Source organism: Spodoptera frugiperda, chromosome 22 (assembly GCF_023101765.2).
Source record: "Spodoptera frugiperda isolate SF20-4 chromosome 22, AGI-APGP_CSIRO_Sfru_2.0, whole genome shotgun sequence".
Classification (NCBI taxonomy): Eukaryota; Metazoa; Arthropoda; class Insecta; order Lepidoptera; family Noctuidae; genus Spodoptera; species Spodoptera frugiperda.
In genome coordinates, this window is record NC_064233.1 from 7,743,168 (window position 1) to 7,748,530 (window position 5,363).

A 5,363-nucleotide genomic window follows, 5' to 3' on the forward strand; every position below is an offset into this window, starting at 1 on the left:
TCTTTCTAAACGAACTACAAATCAAAACATTTTGCTTACTTTAAGTAACATACCAACATGCCGTATAAGTGACATTGAGATAGTTTTATCCCTAACGTCAAGTACCGTTAGGTAGCGATAGTAGGTATCAATTTAGTCCGTTTTGCTTCACTACTAAGAAGCCTTCACACGTTCATGCATTTAGTTTGATTCTCTATTAATTAATTTATTAAAGATAAAATAACTGAGAAACGTAATTAACCACGAATAAAACAGTAGCAGACAAAGGAAGCAAGAGGAGTGTCTGCAATTTATTGATCTTTGAACAAGAAGATGGCGCCGACACCGCGCCGCCACCGGGTAGATCTTTTCGGGGAAGTTCGAGCAATGTTGCCACTTTTATTTGAATTTTTGTATTAAAATTTGCATTTGTTTCTTCTTTATTTCTTAAGTGTGCAAAAACTATTATGAATCAAGTAACTATTAACATAGTTTTTCTCAAGTTCATCAGTAGTAGGTCATGGGGTAAAAATCAAGACCTCGCAACAAGGTATTTTTTGTTTTTTTATTTCGTCTAAGTATTATTTACATAAAAATAAACTGGCAACACTGTTGGTACTTGTGCAACCGTGCAACAGTTTTAAAGTCAGTATTTCCTCGCGAATTACGTAGACGCGCCTAATTTTGTTCCGGTTACGTTTTTAGATTAAAATTACAGTTTTGTTGTTATTGTTAGTTAATTGTTAAGTTTCTTTTTAGTTATTGTTAAGTCTCTTGTTAGTTATTGTTAAGTTTGTGTTCGTGTTTTTAAGTTTGTGTTCGTGTTTTTTAACAATGCCACAACCGTACGTGTACAGTGCTCGTGAATACGGCAACATGTTGATGTGTTTAGGCGAGGCTCGGGGTAATGCTTCCCTTGCATTAAGGATTTACCGGGAAAGACATCCAAACGTGCGGCATCCCTCTGATTCTCGTATAATAACGGCAGCATTCCAACGAGTTCTAGAAAATCGCCCGATTGCTCCCGCTGCGTCAGGTGGTGGGCGACTTGCTGATGTACAATCGGAGGAGCGTATTTTAGAGGTCGTCCGTCGAAATCCACGCCTAGGCACACGCAGCGCTGCTAAGTTGCTGCGACGGCGTAATGGATCAGTCGTCTCTCACTGGCTGGTGCATAAAGTGTTACGGCGTGAGAGAATGCGCCCGTACAAGGTACATAAAGTACATGCGTTAGTTCCCGGTGACCGTGAGCGTCGTCTTAATTATTGCCGCTGGCTAGTGGGCCATCAGCAACGGAGTAGGTTCATTGAGCATGTCATCTGGACGGACGAGGCGACATTCACAAGGAACGGTCTGTGGAACAGAAGGAACGCTCACGTGTGGTCACAGACGAACCCATACGCCTGCCAACAAACTGGGCACCAAACCCGATGGTCCGTCAACGTTTGGGCGGGAATTTATAACGGCCAAATACTGGGACCAGTGTTTTTGCCACAGCGACTCGATGGAGCACGTTATCTAGAACTGATCAACGTACATGTGGACAACTTTTTAGATTCGTTGTCGCTGGCAGAGTACCGAAATACATGGTTCCAGCACGATGGTGCCCCGCCGCACGTAGTGAGAAGTGTCCGTGAGCGTCTCTCGGTGATGTTGGAAGACCGGTGGATCGGCAGGCTAGGACCACAAGCTTGGCCACCCCGTTCGCCCGATCTAACCCCCTTAGACTTTTTTTTGTGGGGGTACGTTAAGGAAAGAGTGTTCGACCGCGAGTGTTCTAGTGCGGATGAAATGCGGCAAAGACTAATAGACGTATTCAATCAGTTACGTGAGCATTCTAATGAAGACCCAACTTTGATGCCCCGTCTTCATGCGGAAACATATCGCCGAGCCCGCCTCTGCATCGAGATGAATGGGGCACAATTCGAGCCCCACCTTGTTCGATCGCAAAGGATTTAGCTAGGTAAGTGGTTTACAGTAAACAATACGCTTCAACCTATACCTACGTATTGGATGAGTACCGCCCGCACGATCCAGCGGCGCGGCGGGCGGTACGGTAGGTATGAAAATTGCGCGCGCGTGCGATGTCGTTTACCTTAAATTCTGTACGCTGTACATTGCGGTTTTGAAAAATACTAAATCACTAATACATTAACCATTTGGTGAATGGTTATTGTTATTAAACTGTGTTCGTATAATAAAGCAAAAGTCTTTTGGCTTCGAGAGCGTTTTCCTTACACCCAGTATACCTGACGGGATTAAAAGGCGTGATGGTTGGTAATGTAATGAATTTTCCCAAGTATGATATTGTATAGTATTAATTAAATAACTAGAATCACGTGAATTATTCTCAATCTGCAAGCGATTTGACAAGATGGCCTCTGTGTAATTCCGTGTAAGACTGAAACGTTTTCTCTATTGTATATTTATATAGGAATGTGGAGGGTATGGGAGTGAAAATTACATATATAGAATGTGAAACTACTGTTTATTGGTACTATACTGTGGGAGCTATGTATATCTGTTTGTAATTTTGTATCTTGAAAGAATTATGGGCCATTTTGACTGCATTGTATGTTACTCTGTTGTAATAGCATATGCATATTCATATGAACTTAAATGACAGTGGCATTACATGCCATAATGTGCACCTCTGCCTACCCTTTTAGGGATAAAAGGCGTGACGGTATATATGAACTTAAATGCATTTGTGTGCTCTGAATATATTTGTTTTTTGAGTGTCTTTTTCGTTATATAAAAAAACTAAATTATTAAGGTATCCCTGAGCAGAAAATGCTATTTTTCTTTTACAAAAACATGTAAATGCTATTATAACAGTGTTTTTGTCTAAACATTATATTCCTGCTGGCGGGAATATTGTCTACTACTAGTTTTTTCTCAGTACTGTCTCGAACTATACAAGATTCACCTACAGGTTAGGTTTCTTAGTATAAATGTGTAGTTAGATCAAGTGTATTTAGTATTTAATATTGTAGTTTTTTCATGGATGTTTAGGAACACAGTGGTACAGAAGATACGGTATTATAGTTGAGAGATTGAGCTCTTTTTGGTACAGATTATGACACTTTTTAACGCACTATAAAGAGAATTGATTCCACATTCTTTTGTACCCTTAGTATGAGTTTGTTTTACGTTGAAAGAAAAAAATACAAAAGCGCATTCGGCGCTTTGATTGGCTGGCGCGATTGAACCAACCAATTAGAGCGCCGACCACGCTCTCATTTCGATTCTTTTAATAGTAAAGCAAAGATACTAAGGGTACTGTTCTTATAAAAAGTACTGATGTGAGTTGGAAAAAAAATAAAACATAACACAATAATTCTTATAGCATTAGCAGCACGTTAATGCAAAAAAAAAAAAAACCAGAAAATAAACTTAATTAAAAAAATCACCCTCGTTTGTCTTAAATATAACAACACAAATAAATAATAAACAATCACTTTAATACCACAAAACGTATTTGGAAGATGTATTGTCAAAAAAAAATTGAAAAAAAAATGTATTTTTCCAAGTAATATTTAGTCAAATATATTAAGTAATAATGTGTATTACCGAATAGAATGTGTGAATTATTGTATTGTTTAAAAAAGGGAACGGTTTTGAAGAGTTTCAATTTTAAAAAGCACTCTAAGGCTGCTTTTCCACCAGAGATGTGCTATGCTACGTTGCTGTGGATGCGTTTGGCTTCCACCAATCATATTTATTGGTACACAGCTTAGCACTGGTGAAAACGGACTCAGCTAAGCTATGTTTATTATATGGAAAGATGTGTGCTATGAATGCGATGTGATGGAAACGGTCACATAACTTAGCTATTACATCTTCTTAGCATAGCATTGCTCTGGTGAAAAAGCGCCCTAATACTCTACTGAATTTCAATCTTTAACTTGGAAACTATTTCTTTATAAAAGTGGAAACATTCTTGCAATATTGGACACGGAATGTTTAATTTTCTAATACTCACTGAATATATTGAATGCTATTATAATATAGGTAGATATACGTATTAGCATAGTATTAAAATACCTTATTAGGTATACTTTCGTACTGTGTGTGTTTTAAAATGATTTGGCTCGATAGTTGCTATTTTATATTTATTTATGTCAAAATATTTTACTAATTATGACCATCTAGTCCCGAAAAAATCTATGACATTTTCCAAAAAAGAGCTCATTCTTTTTTAAAGAATCAGCTCTTTTTAGCTTCGTAATGTTTATTTTTTGTTTATTTATCATCGTAAGTAATGTTTAAATTATTATGTAAAAAGTGTGGCATAAAAATGTGTTCAATACAATTAATTATTAATTCTATCGAGCCATATCATGTTTTGTATTACGTGTGTACTTATGACGTTGACTTACAAGCCTTTTAGTATGGTTCCTATACAATTTCTTACTGTCAATGAACATTTTTCTATCACTATAGTTTATCGTGTGAAAAAAAAACTTAATACATACTTCATTATTTAGTATAAACTGATATTTTGTTGAAAAACTATATGATATTTATAATTATTGTTCTTAACTTTAAAACATACTGCCTGTTTACTTTAATTTCTAACTTAATTCTTTAAATCTCTAAACTATCCCTAGACTGAGCAGTAGTAGGTACCATGTATAATAATTGTCTTTAATTTTTACGATTTTATTAATCCTACTTGATGGAATATAATGATTATTTCTGTTTAATTTCCACTTAATAAAATAATATAATATTACAGGATTTAGTAGAAAAGACATTGTAAAATAATTTATGTGTGTAACCGTAGGAAATGAAATACATAAAAATTGTTTTCCCTGTTATACCGATATACATACCTTAGCAGAAATAAAAACATAAATTATAATTATTGTATGTAATATGATGATATTTGTTCGCATAAACATTTAATTGTGTTGTAATATAATTGTGCTGTCAGAATATAATATTGTTTTATTTAATTTATTTTAAATAATTTTGAAAGATTCTTGCATTACTAAAAGATACAGCTCCTTGGCCGTTTGGCGCTCTGAGAGTTATCATTCCTTTACACGTTAGAAATGTATAGTCACAAACATGGATTGAAGGTTTGGCAATTAAATTAGAAAATTAATAATATTTAAATCAATCATAATATAAGAATATAAAAAAGTCAAAATTATATTCTATAAAAAACAACACAAAACTACAGGATATTTATTTTGGCTAAAAATTTAACATTGCTGTTCTATTACACGCAGCATATTGAATTGCGTTCCAGAGACACTACTTTTGACTAGTAACGCTTACTTCTTCTCACTTGTGCAAAATGTATATTGCTATCTCTGTCTATCAACAATTTATGCTCAGAATATAAACTTTTCTTACAGTTACCACAGAAACCA